Here is an 18,726-nt window from a genome sequence, read left to right as displayed (position 1 = left end):
GATTCAGATTGAGATACTGGTAAGACTGATGATGACAGTTACAGGGACACATCACAATGCAAGCACCGTGTAGTTTTACTGCACTGTGAATTTATGCAATATAAAAGGGCAAGGAGGTGGCTTCTAGTCGCTACTAGTTCTAGGCATGTATGGGAAAGGAGTATGGATCAGTGGCCTTAGCAGCAATGGGACCTAAAACTTTTAAGTCTGATACTACATCCATCTAGATCAATTTTAAACTGTTTCAGCTATTTCAAAAGCAGTTTATGTGCACTGAACTTCTGTTGTGTGACAGATTTGAACTGGTTTCCGATCACGTATTCCAGCCTATGTGTAATTTCCCTCTCTAGCCAGAGGGAGTGCAAACCTTAATGGCTACAGACTGAGTACAAGCCCACCTCTCTTATGCTTAGGCAGAATGGACAGAGCCAGAGACCTGCCCACACATCACCCCATCAAACTCACTGGCCAGTCTAGCACTACTGTCCAACTAAGATTTCTTTGTGCATCAAAGGTCAAGGCCAACTCTTTGTTCAGAAGATGAGAAGCAATGTAAGGGTTGGGCATTGGGAAAGCTGCCTACAGACTCTTCCACGTGGCACTGGCATTTGAGCCCCATAAATAACAAAATGTTTACAGATGAGTGAACTGGCTCAACTAAAAATAAGAGCAATCAGGAAGAACCATTGCCCAGAGCACAATCCAAACCAGATACAATTTTTTCTGAGGCCTGAAAAAGCTTTTTGTTTTTAAATGTGAGCAACTCATGCAACTGTTTTGCCTTAAGTTTGAGAGACAGTCAGCAGACATACCTAACTACCATGACAAACAAAACTTACAGCATGTAGGAACTAGCCAAAAGCTGGTTGCACTGCAAAACTGCCACTCCCAGGAAAGCACAGTCCTAGGAAGTTTCAAGTCTGATTTTAAGTCAGACTGGTTTGGATCAAATGTTTCTAATTGATAATTATTTGTATTAAGACCAAGAAGGTCCAATCAAGAAGATCTGCTCAAACTAGCAGAAGTCTTTTGATTATTTTCAATGAGTCTTTATTAGGTCTTTAGAGATTAGGTGCTATCCATACACGTAATAAGATAAAATCCATGATCCACAGAAATTAAAATATTCAATTCAAGCTCTTGACCCTGAAAAGACTTGAATACTCTCTTGTTTTTAGGATCTGAGTTATGTCCCATTTAAAATCACTACTCTCTGCCAAACACTTGAGCTGTGTGCAAGTCTTTGCAGCTTTGGGTTCCAAACAGGCAAGTAAGGTATAAGAATTATTATCCCCATTTTAAAGCTCTTAAGTACAGAATGCAGCTTTATTAAATTTGGATATTCAAAATTTATCCAAACCTGGATTTCCTTGTTCAGGCCAGGCTCAGTTGCAGGTAAATTTGTGCACTCACCACTAAATCCTAAGTGGAATCACATCTCTAAACATTACAAGGGTATCTCATAACAAAAAACATCCCACATTAAAGCAGAATAATCTTTAATGAGCTAAGAGATATATATGTAAAAACACTACTCACTATGCCACATCACATAATGCATTACACAGACTGACATCTATAAGCAGCTTGAAGTTTGAAATATATTATATGCTTTATATGTACCACCAACATTTTTCTATCGTGAATTTGTTTTTGCATTAATTGTGTAAGTTAATTGCGATTAACTGACAGCCCTAAAAATAATACATGCAACTCCGAAACTCTTAGAGACTAACTAGATATTCGCTAAGATAAAAGAAGGGATCCCAAGTACTAGAAATACCTCAACATTTTCTCTCACTGATCCTGCCAAATGACCAGCTGCTGTGCTATATCCAAGCAGCAGCAGTTGCACAGAGCACTTCCCATCATTTAGCAATGAGCTACAAACCCTTTCTTGAGAATGCAGACCTCCCAAGAGTTATTTATGTCTTCATCACCTTGAAGTTGAATTACTATAAAGCGTTCTACCTATGACCCTGTCTATAAACTATTCAGATATTGCTGGTAGTGAAGTTGTAGTTCTGCCACAAGAGTTATTTCATGCAGGGAGCACACCCTGTGTATTATATTTACTGGGCACCAATTAGTCCATGCTAGGTTCAGGTGTGCTTTCTGAATGTCTGCAAACATAAATAATTTGAACTGAGACCATTTGAGAGAATACCTCTCCCTGTGAGATAAGATTGTGACTAATGCAATTTGTTTTACAAAAAATATATTTCCTTATGGAAATTATAGCTACTGAGCTATTAAGCAGCTTTAAAATAAAATAATTCATTAAGAGCTGTCAGTGACTAGGGAACAGTAGCATGACCATGGGGGACCAATCAGGGCACCAGCCCCAGGTGCTGACTTTACACCCCAGGTGGGGTACAAAAAGAGCAGCCTCTGTGCTGCTGGCCCAGCCAGTGAAGCTACTGGCAGCCCAGCTCCAGCTGCTGCCTTCATCCACTGCTGCCACCTGAAATGCAGAAACGTCCAGCTATGTCTCTACTAGAATGACATACAAATCAACAAGTATATGCTTCAGATGCAGAAAAAATGAGAAACCAGTTTCAGTGAGAATTGTCACAGTGCACAAGACGTTGAGGTTATCACTTTGAGATGTGATTTTTAATTCCCTTCAAACAGGCACTAGATGATGGCAGAAGAGGCCTCAATTTACTACCCCATTTGAGGCAAGATAACCCTCTGACAGTGAGGTTACCATCCCCCAGTACTTCTTCTGAGTTCTGTTTTTGGAGCCTGAGTTTCAAAAGCCAGGTTTAGGGCTCAGCTCACTTAAATCAAGGAAGAAAGTTGTGTAGCCCCTGGTGAGTTCAAATTGTGAGATTTCACACCTCTGTGTTGTGCAGCCAAGTCTGTGAGAGGAGACCAGATGAAGGAGATGAACTCATGATCTCTCTCTCAGCCCTTGAAACAGGGGTGTCACCAACTTAGCCAAACTAATATGTTACAGGACAACTTTCTCACTCTGCTTCTCATGAATTGTAAACATATTTACACATACTATTTTCAGCTGAGATAGCTAGATCAGGCAGAAGAAGATACTTATGGCAGAGTTTTAGTGGATTTTGCAACCACTCAAACCAAATCACTGGAATTTTTCACAGAAAAAAAAAAAACCAAAAATACTTAATCATCCACAGTTTTCTATTTTTTACCCAAGGAAATCAAGAGTACGGGTGCTGTAAACACAAATGGCCTGATTCTCCTCCCACTTGTATTGGTCTGACACTATTCTAAATCCACTGACTTCCACCGGCTTTTTAAGGTAGAGTCCAGGCCACAATGACTGCTACTTAAAGACCATACAAACTCTAAATATAGTGTATGAGTAAGTACTGCACTTATGAATTTCCTGCCCAGCCTGCAGTATACTCACATACTTAGTGTTAACATATTAAAAAAGCATGTAGCTCTAGCAAGTGAGCTATTTAAAAGGCCTGGAGAGAGGGGAGGGGGGCAGGAATTTAAAAAAAATCCCTAGCAAGAGAAAATCTTCTGTGAACAAGACTTCACAAAGCAAATAAGTGCACTAAGAACTTTTATAATTTTACCCATTTTTTTCAGCATCTGGTTGTCACTCTAAATAAAACACAACTCCAATGACATTTTATTGGAAGCAATTTCATTTTTATAGTTTAGGAATCCTTTACAATTGGACCATAAACCAAAAAAAAAAAGCACCAACTAACTTTAGAACTTCTGTATGTGTTTGAGTTACAGTAGGGGCAGATCAGGAATGACTGCACTGGGAGTATTTAAAATACAGTAGTCATTACCAAAGCTAGCCATTCTAAACAGTGCCTTAGACATACCATCAGTCTTCTCTGATTATTCAGGGGGTGGGACAGAACTCCAAGCAGATCATTGTGCAGAGATCTGAAGTCCTTCCTTTTCCATCATTGTAAGCTAGGGCACTGACAGATGTAACAGTTGCATGATCAGTCACTGAAAGCACTCTGCAGACATGCACTGATAGAAGTACACTGCTGCAGAGCTCTTTAAAAATGCCTGATTGCGCAACTATCTGAGCCATGTATTATATGAGAATTTAGATGAAGGTGCTCTGAAGCGGGACACCTTCATCAGCCTGGCTAGGAGCTTGGCTCGGTTGAGGCAGCCGAGTCCTGTTCCCCATGCTTTCTTTGGAATGGGAGGAGGGGAAGGGATTGGAGAGAGCTCATTCTTGGGATTCTCCAGCTGGCTGGTTGGAGGATAGGATGGGTGGATTAAAGGCCCCCCACCTCAGGAGAGCTCCAATACACCCACCTCACCCTCCAGCACCCTCTGGGTAACCCCCAGAATGAGCTTCCTCCACTCCCTTCCCTCCTCCCATTCTGAAAATAGCACCGGGGCTGGGAGGAGGAGGGCATTTCTAGGGGAGAGCACCTGAAAGACTCAGCTGTTTTAAACTGCAGCTCATCTCCCAACCCCAGGATCCAACAGTGAAAGTCTGTTGAGTCTTGGGGATAGCTGTAACTCATGGCGCCTTGTGTGAAGTGCCAAGGGTTACAGTAGTGAGCTGCACTTCTGTTTGCACCCCTAGCCTAAGTCAGGAGAAAAAAAAAAATCAGGGCTCAAACATAGTCTTTTTCTTATCTCCTTGTTAACTGAATTTCCATAGATGACTTTTATGCAAAAGGGAAGACACAGTTGTCCCTTCTTCTGACACTAGTTCTCATGCTGAAGATTTGTCAAGCTGTAGTACATGGCGGGGAACACATAAGTTTGGTTTCTTAGCAGCAGAAATATCAGTCACATTGCATCTGAGTGTGATCTAAAGCTGTAAACAGATGTCTTATTTTAGGTGGTTCTGATTATCCCAAGTTTTGACCTAGATCAGAACGGGAACAGCACAGCCATTTAGCGCTTCATGACATCTTAATTTTTGCTGGAGCTCTTAACCTCCAGTTTGTCCACACACTAACACTTGAAACTAATTTTAAGCACACTTTAGGTGGCTCAAAGTTACGTGATCCGTATTACCCCACTCATGTTACATTAATGTGTGGTTATTCTAGACTACACCCAGCACCCCACATCCCCATGGACCACCCCCAGTCCCTCCTCTCTCCACTTACTTGTGGATGCCCATGCTATTTGCCCTGGGGGAACAGGCAGGAAATGGATTTCTGGCCACTGGACACTGCTTCTCCTGTCTGGGATGGCCTCATTTTGGAGAAGAGCACCGGTTGGACAGTAGTGGCAGCAAGGGTTGGGTAATCAGGTTAACCCTTGGAATTAACATTGCCAAAAATGACCAATTGCTGTTATGCAAGAAGAAAGAAACCCCAAGCATTTGGAAGATAATGTGTGATTAAACCACCAGGTGTTGCCTGCCATAGCAATATAAACCAAGAACCAGATTGCCTCTGCATTAAGATAGTTTTGCATTGTCCCATCTCTGCAAAACTCTCATTAGGGTGGAAAGAAAAGCCACCAGTGAATAACCACTATGTAAAGCACCCACCAGTGATAGGATCAGAGGAGCTGTTTGAAAGCCATACTCTTCATTCCAGCTAGTACAAAGGACAAGGGCAGTCATAAAGCACTGCATAACAAGTACTGTATTAGCTTCTAGGAGCCCTTGTCATCCAGCCTAAATTACAATAATCCCTCAGACTTGTCTAATTTATATTACAGGGCTATATTGGTACCCAAACAGTCTAGAATTGGGGGGAGAGGGGGGGAAGGAGTCGAAAGCAGCTAAAAACCATCTACTCCTACCTATTCCGGCTACATAGTACTGGGTTTTCCCCAGCTAGAACTGATGACTAGAATGTAAATATTGGAGACATCATTGGACAGTTGTGCAAAAGGGCCACATTTCCTTGGAAAAACTGCTAGAAGGAAAGGATAGTTATGAGGCTGCATTATTAACATTCTCTAATCCTCCTGCTCTGGTTGTTGGAAAAGTGGTGGCTGAAACCTGTTTTACCACTTTCCTTTTGCCTTTCTGCTGGTCTAGCTGCCTGCCATTTGTGAAGAGGATGCATACAGGTCATCCCCACATCCCACATCTTGAAAGTCCAATTTATTAAGGAATCCATCCCATTACTCAGGTTGCATGCAACCCTTTTGTTGCATTGCCTAATTGTATTGGAATATTAATTGTTTAGATTTTAATAGGCCCAAATCATAAGGGGAAATATATTCTGGTTGAATAAGTTAGATATTTCCTTCTGATGACTTTTGATGCTTATTCACATCTCACATACACTTCATGGAGCCAAGTGCAGAAGTGTAGTGCCTGCTTTCCCACACCAGAATACTTTTTATTCAATTAGCACCATTCAAGATAAGCAGACCTCTTTGTCCACATATTGCCCCACAATTTGGCTTCTCCGAGCTGGCCAAGTCCGCTTATGTGCCATATTCAGGCTTGTGCTCTAAAATGAGGACTAATTCCTTTGAAAACAATAAGGCTATGCAAATATGAAACCATAGTATAGTTGATTAAAATCTGTCTCTTGATGCTTATGCTGACGTCAGTTATCTGAAGTGAGATACTGATGAATTGTACAGTCTTTACCATGCATCAAAATGAGTTTGATTCAACAAGTACTATTCTAATGCTATGCCAGTGTGACTCCATTAAACCTTCTTTGCATTTGGACATTTTGGCTTAGTCATCAGGGAATTTCCAGCGTCAAAAAAGGGGGTGTGAGAAGTTCTCCAACAACAGATATTCTACATAATCAGACCTTCTTTTACAAATTGTAAAAAGCACAATGCTCCTTTCCCATTCATTCCCCGTGGTTTTTGCCTTTGCAGTTTGTAACAAGCTTGAGCAAGACAAACACCGTTTCAAAGGGAATTCTTTGAAAGATTCACCTTTTGTTTGGGGTTGTGACTGAGGGTCACACAGATATTTCACCGTAAGCTCTCCGAGGATTCACAGAACTAGACAAAAATGGCTTCAATAACACACTTTCAGGATACGCTAGAGCCGATTTGCGGGAAACATACCTAACGATAAAACTGAATGTGATGGATTATCTATAGAAGCCCCGTCCTTTTTTTCAGAAGGACAAGTTTCAATAAACACCATGTCAGCTCCTGTTTATAGAATTAAAAGAACTTACTTTCTATTCTTTCTTTAGACATACCACATTTTTAAGGACTCTTTGATGTGTTTTTCTGGTTAATAGCAAAGACCCTGGAGGGAATTCAATAAAGACTCCATTTAGATCCATAATACAGCAGTGTTCACACTGTAAGTGAAAACTGTTTATGCTACTACCTTCCACTTTCAGGGAATAAAAAAAATTAGACCTAAAAAAGGACAGATACTCTCTCTTCACATGATTTGGGTCACTGGAAGGCCAAATTTAACAATTTGCCTGTTGTATGATATTTTATGGCATGCAGGAACAATTTCCCATCATGCTATCTTAACTTTGGAATGGGTCAGTTTTACATTTCTGGTAGCCTTTTTCTGTTAAATCACTAAGCAGAAAATGCTGAACATATCTCCAGCGTAGTTCAGGAATTACCTGGAGAAGCGGCTTGCAAAGTGGCAATGACAGAGCACGGGTCAGATACTGAATGGACCCCGTGTCGAGCACAGCGATCACTTAAGAGACTGATTTTGTTTGAGATGGCAGCACTCCCAACAAGATGTACCTAAATAAGGTTCAGAGTGAACTTAATCAAAGGGACAAATGTATTTCATGACTGCAAAATTCCAAAGATCCTTTTTTATTATATTCTTTTGTCAGCAGGGGTAAAGCAAACAGCCCTGCGTTACTCTGCTGCGTAATTGCTTCCATTTTGTTTAGGCAATTTAACCTAACTTTAACCCCTCTGACTACTGTTCAAGACAAAGCAAAACGACTTTGATGATCTTAGTCCAGTAATAATAATAAACTCCTTTGGTGCTCTAAGCCTCTTTACTTTCAAGAGAGAGAAAGAGACTGATGACTCCTCCAAACTGTTTGTGTTCTGTGATTGATAATGTGCAACCTCTCCCTCCCTCTCGTTCCTCTCCCGGGAATGCACATGTGAAGGCTGACTTCCCCTGCAAGTTGGGAGGAGATCACCCAATGCATGATAAAGGTTCAAAGTCAGGGTAAGGAAATGGCATTTTGTGGGCAAGCTTTAAAAGCAAAGCATTCTGAACACTGAAGCCAACATTTTATTAACTTGTTTGCCTAAAGAACTTGGGGTTTGAGCCTCAGCTGGTACCAATTATTTCCCATTAGTAACCTGTACTCATTCACACTAAGTCAAGAGATCTTAGATTAATGTTAGCATTTGGGTGCTTCATTTTCAGCCCTTTGGAACCAGAGTTTTCCTATTCCAATTACCTGTTTCCTGATGGCTTCTAGCAGTTCTAAAGAACCTTTCAACAACCTTTCTACCCTTGCTTACACCATCTGTACCTCCTCTCACACCACTGTGTAGCACGTCAAAAGGTAGACTGCACCTTTTCGTAATAAGCAGATTTAAAAATAAGTCATTTAAGCCACAATATAGAGTCTTAATGGACTTGGTTTACACTGAAACAAGATGTACCTAATGCGCATATACTGCCATTGTTACAAGTCGAATGGTAGGTATGAGACTGGAGAGCTACTTGTTCAAAACAGTTTTAAAATCCTTGCACAGATTACAGAATTACAGGGCTGCGGTCCCAGTTGCCTAGATACCAGGTGATTTACTGTGAATATGTACTGCTGGTGGAGTGCATCACCTATTCTAGCTGTACGGTGTGCGAGAGTAAAGGGGTCCCTTGAAAAGCCTTAACTTCAAACACATGAAACGACAACGAGCCAACAGGAAAAGAGAATATGTTTTTCATAATGGGAGTTCTGCAACACGCTACACACTGCAAAAAACCCCAAAGGAACCACAAGTTTATTTGCTATATCATAATCTAAACACGTTAATCTTTTGATTTGATGACTGTGTAAGGAATTTAAGGTTGGATAGAAATGAAGACATTTTTTACATACTGTTTCTCACAAATCCCTGGTGGATATGTAGCCAAGTGTGTGTGTAAAAATGGACTTGTCAAAGATACTCATGACTTTGAGGGGATCACAAATGAATATTTTGAGGTTTTGTTTTTTTTAAGCAACATGGAAATAAGGAGTTTCCTAGATATAAGGGTTTTCTTGTTCTTTCTTTTTGTTGTTGTTGTTCTTGTACCCTCAGCAGAATTGATGCATTATACCCTGCGTTGGTTTACTGACAATAAAAAGCACATTAGAAGAGGATGAAGAAGTCATAGTTGTTATTCCCAAGCAGTACTGCAAGGGATTTAAATGTGGGCCATACAAACATGAGAACTATAAGACCTATAGTAGGGTTTGGTTTATAGGGCTTACTCACACTGTACATGAATCTGAATAAAAAACTGTAGAAACACAGAAAGATGCATTCATTCTTAGCGTGCAACTCTGCTGATCAGTAATGTTATACCATGGTTCAACTTGCCCCAAAGACTGGTGTTCAGAAGAGAAAGAATTCCAGAAGCAGTACTCGTGATATATCCAAGGAACTAGTGTTTTCTGCTAATGAATACCTGGAGATTTAACCAGGATGTGAGATTTGAAATAGCAATTTAGTTGTGACTGTCTACAGTCTTCAAAAATGTAGTAGCTTATGATGCAACTCCTTTGATTCTTGTTGCACTAACATAACCCTTTCATGGGCGTAGCATGGCATATGACTTGAAAAACAGTCCCACCAGAGTATATTGTCCTATGCTGGTATTAAAAAGTACAGCTGTCCTCAGAATTGTATTTTAAATGTATTTCAGAAACAGAAGCGACTGGCGTTCACCTGAAAGACTGCTGGAATCCTGACCTCCAAGTCTTCTGCTGAAGGACAGATCTACAACCCACTGAGGTTAGAGAGACATGTGTATTGTTTGGGAGAACAAGGTCACAGATGCTTTGGTTTGCATTTCCAAGATTGGAAATAAGTTAAACCTGCAAGCATGTCCCCCTCCTCAGTATGAGACATCCCCCTGGCTTACCCCAGGATGGTAGAGAATGCAAGCTCCTTTTCAAAAATTTTGTGAGGAGTCACTTAACCTTCTTTCTTACTTGGTTGGAGGGCTCTAGATTGGGGGATCATAACTACCTGATCCACAGTAAAAACTTCTTTCACATTGATTTATGCAGTGTAATGGGATCATTGATTCTGGGAGCTGGCATGAAGATTTAAGACCTGTGTGTTGAATCACTTTAGAATTAGAGGACTGAAATTTGCATACAGATGCAGACATGCTTTTGTGGAATCACTGATCCAGCGGTTCCCAATCTGTGGTATGGGTACCACCAGTGGTACACAGACAACTTGCCAGTGGTACGCATTAACAGATGTATTATTACTTTATATGACAAAAATTTGCTGGTGGCATTTAAGGCTGTATTGTTTTAAAATGGTGGTGCACAATCTGTCAGAGTTTTGGAACCACTGGATTAGACTGTGTGCCCCTAATAACTCCAAAAGCAGAAACCTAAACTATGGACCAATACAAAAATCTAGTGTAGACAAGTGACCATGCTTGGAGAGAACACTTGGACTAAGGGTATTATTTTCTATTACAGCAATTTGAGTTACCAGACTTGAGAAAGGAAACAAAATTTGGAACACGTGTATTCATCAAAAGGTAGGAACTCTACCTGCTCACAAGGTATAACTAGGAAGAAAGCTAGGTATAACTTTTGAAAAAAAAGACAGACATTTTAGAGATTTGTGTTAATTCTATTTTCAAAGACATTCACTTACCTAGCCTATCCTACTACAGTAACAGCAAACTCCCTGCCTTGAAACCAGCTTTTATTAATTTGCAAAGTATCAGGAATCTTCTCTCTCAACCTTAACCCAAAGTATGTTCTTTCCTACACAGCCTCTTTGCTTGGATGCACTATTTCCCAGACTTGAGCTCACATGTGGATCCATGAAATAAAGATCTTTCAAATCAGAAACACTGCATTGAAACACCCTTCCCACCTTTCCAGGACTTAGCAAGCTCTAATAAGCATTTCACTGCCAACCAAGGTCAATTACTCATTTGAATTAGTGTTCCTGTAAGCTGAAACATTCTTTACCTGCAGTGAAGGGGAACCCAGACAGGTATATAATTCTTTCCTGTCTTTGAAAACCATCAAAGAAACTACTTCCACGCCAAGCTTTGCAACTATAATCCTCATTGATTACTATAAGCAAGGAGTATAGAAAACAGCAAACACAAGACTGAGGTTTTGGAAAGTAATAGTTAATCCATAGGCCAGCAACTGTGATCTGCAAACTCAATTCCACTGAATAAAATAACTTGGTAGTCTCCTGATTTCAATACTTTGTTTGTGGTATGGCTAGCATGAAGTAACAAAGTCTCTCTGGGATCCAATTGTGCTGTCAGTTATACCCCCATGACCACAGTGACTGGAGTGGGACATAGCTGAGGTGTAAACCATCTCCCCAATAAAAATTGAAATGGTGCTTCTTCACACAATCATCTCCTGTCCCTATTATATCATTTTCAGACTGCTCAACAAGCTATTTTTCAAATATAAATTCCTTTCTTGATCTGGACACCATTGCAAATGCAGACAGAGATTTTTTTTTTTTCCGCAAATGCCTAGCAAATTAAAACATCTGTTTCAAGAGAATCCCACGTTTACTGCTGCCATAAAAATGTGACATTTGACATACTGTACTTTGCTGAACTAAAGCCACAACACGCTTTTGTCCAGAATAGCAATGATGGGTTGCCATTTATTGTAGCATATACTGGAATGCAAAGTGTACGTTTGCCCTCAAGTTCAAAGAACTCCTGTAACTATATCCCTTGAAGTCAAACTTGAAGATGACATATGGTTAGAATCCTCTTTTTGTTTTATTTATAAACTTGTTTATGAAATATAAATACACAGGATTCTAAACCCTATAATGAAAACTTTCCCTGCATGGAAATATCAGTCAGTCAGGCCAGGAAAGGATACTTCAGTAACCTGAGGCCCCCATTGAGGAAAACACTTGGACTTAAACACATGCTGAAATGGTTTTTTTTTTTTTGAACAGGCATAAGCTTACACGCATGTTTAAACTAGGCATCAGAAAGTAATTTTCTTATGAAACACGCAAGAATATATTCAAAATATTAAGGATGCTCTCCTAATGACTGAAAGGGACAGTATTTAGAGTGCAAACCAGGACACTGGATTCAATTCCATGCTCTGCTTCAGGCAGGATATATATATGCCATTCTCTGTCACTTAGGACCAGATCCAAAATAGTATTTAGGCACCTAAAGTGCAACTTGGATGATGCATCTACAGTGCTTCAAATCCTGTCCTAATTCAAAGCACTTCAGATTTGAAGCACTTCAACATTACAAAGATGTCCAAGCCCCTCAGCTGAAATGCTTCAAAACTGCCTTAATTCCCTGCTGTGAGTTCAAGCAAGCAATTCACAGGTACTGCTAGGTGCTTGAGAAGCTGCAGGTGCCTGGCATTTTCCCAGTAAACTCAGGCTCCAAGAGGTTTGCTCCTGTACATGCCTGCAAGTAGTGCTGTCATCTTGACAAACCTCAGTCTTAGTGCATATCTCAGGCTTTTGTGACTCACAGATTAACCCCCCTAGGCCCACTAGTAACTAAATCCTTTGGTGGACCCATATTGGTCCATAGGTTCAGAACATGTCTAACCAGACTCACAGCACTGAGTTCAGCACAAAGCACAGCTGCCAGAGCCAGTTTTACAAGCACAATAAAGGAGTGGTTTCAACACATCCACGCAGAGGTGTAGTAAGCTCATGCATGCCTGGGCCAGGAGGGAGCGCAGGGGTGTGCTGACCACTGAAGGGTGGGGCATGGGTGAGGGGAAGGATGGGTTATGCTGTTGCTCCTGCTGATGTATGTAGCAGCAGCAGCTCTGCTCAGCAGCAGCAGCAGCCCCGTGGCTGGGCTCCCTCGGAGCCAGCGCTGGTGCACCGTTCACTCCCTCTTGCCACCCGCTTCCTGCTACATACAAACTGGGTGCAGGGCTGTGTCCACTCTGGAAAAGGCTCCCCAGAGGGAAGGGGGGGCATCATTTTGCTCACTCACTTACTTTCCCCCCCCTCTACTTCCAGATATTCTGCTTGGTGTTGTGCTGCACTGCCCAGCTCCTGTGCCTGGACAAGGGCAGCACAGGGCTACCCCTGCTGTAGCAAATATTCCTGGGGAGGGGAGGGCAGGGTCGCCATTCTGGTGCCCCCAGGGTTGCTTCCACATGTGGCAGGATGGGTCTTGGGTGGCTGTGGCACTCCTTAGCCTGTACTAAGTCTGCCTGCACTCCCAATCCTCTATATAACCTCCCCGGCTTATCTCATTTGCCATGCCTTGATTTTCCTTTGATATGAATTGGGAAACTGCCCCTGAGTCCCAGAGTACACTCACCAGTGCTTTGCCTAGCCTGACTGATCTCTCATGAGCACTGGATCCTCTACCCACTAGCCAAAACTACACAGTTCTCCATGCATCTCTCTCACATCCCAGTGGAACTACTGGTGCCTGGCTGGCACTGTGCACCAGGGATTACCACTTGTGGCCCAAATGGCCTTTATTTAAGCCTTAGGGGTCTCAATTGTAGCTATGGGGGCAACAGGAGGCCACATCTGCACCTCACAGATGTCACTCGGTCACTGTTTGCCTTCCTGCATAGACTTGAACCTTCTTAGCCTTAGCTTACAGGTTACTCTGGATACTGATTGGTAGCTTAGATCCACTGGCTCCGAGCTGGCTTTTGCAGTCTTGGCCACTTGATGGCCCCTGGCTGCCTCTGCTGTTTCCTCTGGGCTCCGGCTCTGGCCCTCTCAGCCTCAGACCGCCTCTGTCACCCTAGTCTCAGAATCAAGCCCCTCCCTGGCCTCCTCAGCCTAAGCCTGTCTCATGGCCCTGCCCCTGGCAGGGCTCAAAGCCTGGCATGCCCCTTAGGTACCCCAAGGTGGCGATGTGTAGGGGGTGCACGGAGGTACATGTGCACCCCCTGAGAGTGCCAGTACAACCCCTGACTGGCCATGCTTGCCACTTAAGCGATAAGCGGGGGGGGGGGGGGGTGTTATTATTAGGGTATTATGCCTACCCTAGTTAGCTACTGCATCCAAGTGAAGAAGTATGAAGCCCCTCAGGCTGGGTTCTAGGACCACCTGAGGAAGTACATACCTACCGTTCACATTTTCCAAGATAATACCCCAAACACCAGTCTTTAAGCTAGTGTGGTGTGAGAGGAATTCATTGCTCCTTCTCTTGAAGCTGTGCCATGGTGTGACAAAAGGATGCAAGATTCAGAGAGCCAGAAAGAGAGCAAGCAGTAAGGAACATAACTCTATAGCCAAGCAATGAGGGTCTTTATTGGATGAAGGGAATACTAGGCTCCAGTTCCCATTATGCTTCTTACATTGAGTCTTTTGAATAACAGACAAAGTTGTCTAACTTGGGAGTTGCCAGGGCTTCAGGCCCCCTAGCCACATGCTGCATGGGCTGCATGTTCCCTAGGCCCTATGGTGGGCAGATCATATGCAATGCTGCACTGTAGGTGCCCCCCATGCAAATGCTCTGTGCTTTACTTTGCAGCCCCCACCCCTGTTGCAGCTTGGCAGGTGATCCCCACTGTGCTGCACTGGTGCATTGAGGTCCTTACACCATGTGGGGTCCTTGGGACCCCCCACAGACAGCATGGCTATGGGTTCCTTCAGTCCCATAGACAGGAAGCAGAACCTGGAAGTGAGTGGGGGAGCCCTGAGACTCGGGCAGCAACAAGAGGAGAGCAATGGGGAGAGCAGAACCCAAACTGAGAATTGGAGAGCTGGAGGTTAACCCCTTTGGGGGGCATATGCAGCCTGCAGGCTGCCAATTAGACAGCCCTGCTATATAGCCTTGGGACCACGGACCAGAATCCAGGATTCTCCCTTCTCAAAGAAAACCTTCATTATAAGGCTACAGGGTCATTTTATTTACCCCATTTCTGCCCTGTTCCTTCCTGCATACCTGCTTATACTTAACGATTAGGACAGTCTCCTGGGAGGCAGAAGGTATGGGTATGAAGCACTGCAAACTGACAAGGCCTCAGCATTGTCTCACCTAAATCCCTTTGTGGATCTGGGCTTTAGGGTTTTGATTGAACTGTATGAAGCTAACTCATCCTCTTTTTCTTTTTTCCTTTTCATATTGGATTTCTCAGGACACAGGTATTCCAGACGCTAGCGGCCTGGATGGCTGAAAAGGGAGATTAAACCATTGTTAGAAATGTTTCTTCCCCCTTTGGTGTCTCTACACTCTTTCATGAATCAAACAGTAACAAGGGAATATCGGTTTCTGCCTCAGACCATTTTTAACCCCAGAAGCCAGCAGTCAAGTCCTCCTAAATCACCAAAGTATTTCTAAGAGAGAAACTTAAAGGAAGCAATAAATGTCAAACACACATCAAAAACAGGCTGGATTTTTTTCCCTCCTTAGGCTCTGCTGGAGCTCTTTGAAATTGTTACTTTTCTGTGAATAGCCCATCTGCAGTTCAACTCCACTATATGCTGCTGTACCATGCTACCTGTTTAAAAGCTTATAACTTTACCCATGGGAATTACCTAAGTAGGGCCTCCATAATGGGACTAGAGATCTTTCTTAAGGGTTTCTGGAAATACCGCATTTGAAAATTCCTGTAATTTCCTTTTGGTATTTATTATGAACTTAACTAAAAACTTAAGGAAGGAACTAGTGTAACCCAATGTAACATTTATAGTCTTAGGAGAACTGTACATGTAGAAAGTAAATAGAACATGTGACAAAGCCCCAAGCTTTGGGAAAAAAATACATCTTACCCGAATTAAAATGCTAATCCCTTCAGAAATGATTTGAAGTCTCCCATTAGAACTGAAAACACAGCATGCTTTGATTTGCACTAATTAGCAATATCAGATGTACACGTATTGGCTCATCTTAAATAAAACAAAGAAGCAATGGGGAGCAAATGAGAGGGGAAAAATGCTTGACACACTAATACAACAAGTGATGCTGAGTCAGAAAACAAAGCAGCTTCTCCTCTAGACCAATCGGGAGATACTTGAAGACTTGACAAGCTCGGGAAGAATGATATGGTAGTGACAACATGTTATATGGAAAACAGATTGTAGACGAAAGCAAGCAGGTTGACAAAGCTCAGTGAAGATTTATGTCCTCACTGTGGATACAACATTTTGACGGTACCCATTGCCCTCTTTCTTTGAAGAGTCTCAAAGACGGCACTATATGTTGTGTTGTCACTTGGTTGACATGGAAGGAATAGCAACTATTTTAATACTGATGGAAGATAAGGGAAGCAGCTGCTTCCATTGAGACTCAAAGATAAATTCCTTTGTCCTTCCTTTCAAAAGTCACTCTCTACCTCCATTCTGTCAACACTCCTCAACTAAGGGTCACAGAGGAATTTATTCCACCTCTTTTATCACATGCCTTCATATGTAGCACTTCATTTACTGAGGTATTTTTTTCAGGGAGATGATAACTCGTAACTCCTCAAGGTTTTGAAAAAATGGGTCTTCTGATCATAAGTTTGGCTCCTAAAGGTCAGCTGCTACTAGCTTAGTTGTCTCAATTTTATTACAGTCACCTCACTTTCCATGTACAATGGGCATTTGAAGATTAATGTTTAGTAACAGGACATTCCTATCGAACTCTTCAAGAATTTCCTTTCCTCCATGCAAAAGTTCAAAGGGAGAGAGAGAGAGAAAAAAAAAAAAATGAAGCAGCAATTTAGGATAAGATTTATGTACTGAACAGTGAGAAGCCAAATACTCTGCTGTTGAATATAATTATCTAACATTTGTGAATAGGATGTCAAAGTTACCTTCAGAAATTCTTGGATCTCAAATCACATGTTGCTTTAAAAAACAATGGTAGCCAAAAAAAGTTTTTGTTGGACTGTGTAAGTAGTTGTACTTTTTAAGGCAACATAGGAGCCAGATGAATTAATGTGACCAAGTTACTCAAGCCTTTATGAAGATAATTGAGACTCCTCTGACTCTGACAAACAGAATTCTCTCTCTCTTCTTTTTCTTTTTTTTTTTTTTACCTGTGACATTTTAAATTAGTTGAAGTTGTAGTTTTCTTTCATCTGGTTATAGTTATTAAGAAGCAACCTTTCTACACCTATCCTGAAAACAACAAGACTAGGCCGATACAAGTGATTGGAAATGAGTTCAAATCTATAATGCAACAGAAGTTCAATGCACATAAACTCCTTTCAAAATGGCTAAAACAGGTTTAAGATAAACCTGAATGGATGTAATATCAGACTTAACTGATTTAGGTTTAACTGATCAGTTTATTGAACTTCTATCCCAGATCCCCTCCAGATTCAAGTTAACTCACAGTCCTCCAATATCCCAGGATGCTTTGCACCTCCCCCACGACCCCTTCCCCTCCCAGGGTGGGTGGGCTAGGCTTGGCCCAAGCTGTCTGATCCAGCTGAGCAGGGAGGTGTACTCTAGCACCCCTGGGCTTCTGGCATGTGGCTTTATTTCTGGAATCAAAATGAATGTCTTTTCACTTGCTTACTGGTTCAATCTATGCCATTTTGACTAACCTGAGAAAATTGAATCAATTCAGGCTTGAGCTTGTTGACTGTGTCTGCTTAGCTCTATTGTTCCAGTACCCAGCTTACTCTTATATCCAAGAAATTCTTAAGTCTAGAGAGAACCATTATAGCAACCCAGCCTGACTTCCTGTATAACCTAAAGCATATTCAGCTACAAAACAAATTTCATTAAAAGGGTAATACTCATTGGGAGCTTTGCCTGAGTAAAAGCAAAAAAGCCCCAAAGTGCTAGCAAATTAGTACTGATGAGTAATCAAAGGAGTTGTGGAGAATCTTTTTGTTTGTTTGTTTTTTTGGTTGTGTTTTTTTGTTTTGTTTTTTTGGGGGGGGGTGTTTTTCTTACGAGAAGCATGGTTTCTTCCTTCTGATTTCCTTTGGATTACAGACTTTTTTGTTTTAGATGGATTAAGAGAAAACAAGTAAACTAGTGTCCTACCAATGTTGTATACTGCTGGCATCCTAGAAATATTAAAAAGGGGAATTACAGTGCCAGTTCCATAAAGTAAATTCCTTATTTAAATACAAATAAAACTAATTCTTTCCATTCCCCTCTATACATTTTTTGCCAAGGCCATCAATGTACCCTCATGAGTGCATTAATTTTCAAACAAGCTATTGAAATGCCTATGACTTCTGTATACACCTTTTAAACTGTATTTAGAGAGAACCTGAGCTGTCTGTTGTAGTCCCAAGTTTTCCATAAACAGTTATCAATGTGAATTCCATTTCTGCGATAAACGTTGCCAATTAGGTAGAAATGAACCATTTCACTTTCAGACATCTTAAAGCACCCTCTAAATTTTTATGTGGAAACTTTTATGAAAATATACTATTGCCCTAAAAAGAGAGAGGGGAAAACCCCGGAAAATGTGGTTGTTTAAAAAAAAAAAAAAAAAAGGAAAAAAAGCCATGTGTTTGGGCGCTTGTAATTTTAATTCAGTCAAAAGTAGTCAGTGCTTCGAACACACCATGCCATAAAATACAATCAGGAAAACAATTAGTTTTAGGTTCAGTGCAATGTTCAATAAAATATAAAAGAAACTTTAAGACAGATGTTGGATCATAGCTATATACCATTTCACACAGGGTAGGATAATGTAGATATTCTTTATATATAGGTTTTTATACT

General features: G+C 41.5%; 1 protein-coding gene and 1 long non-coding RNA gene across 3 annotated transcripts in view; one reads left to right on the top strand and one right to left on the bottom strand.

Moving 5' to 3' along the window:
• LOC109283163 (uncharacterized) overlaps window positions 1-10,628 on the top strand; it is a 37,630-nt gene extending 27,002 nt beyond the window's left edge. The window contains exons 2-3 of the long non-coding RNA XR_002090243.2: window positions 9,776-9,864; window positions 10,572-10,628. This is a non-coding gene — a long non-coding RNA (uncharacterized LOC109283163). The remainder of the gene's footprint in view (window positions 1-9,775; window positions 9,865-10,571) is intronic.
• The window catches only part of SEMA3A (semaphorin 3A), a 464,022-nt gene that overhangs the window by 291,266 nt on the left and 154,030 nt on the right, over window positions 1-18,726 (bottom strand). The gene's annotated exons all lie outside the window — the stretch shown is intronic.

The sequence above is a fragment of the Alligator mississippiensis genome, chromosome 4, assembly GCF_030867095.1.
Source record: "Alligator mississippiensis isolate rAllMis1 chromosome 4, rAllMis1, whole genome shotgun sequence".
Classification (NCBI taxonomy): domain Eukaryota; kingdom Metazoa; phylum Chordata; order Crocodylia; family Alligatoridae; genus Alligator; species Alligator mississippiensis.
The sequence above is the reverse complement of the archived record's forward strand: the minus strand, read 5'-3'. Positions and strand labels throughout refer to the sequence as shown.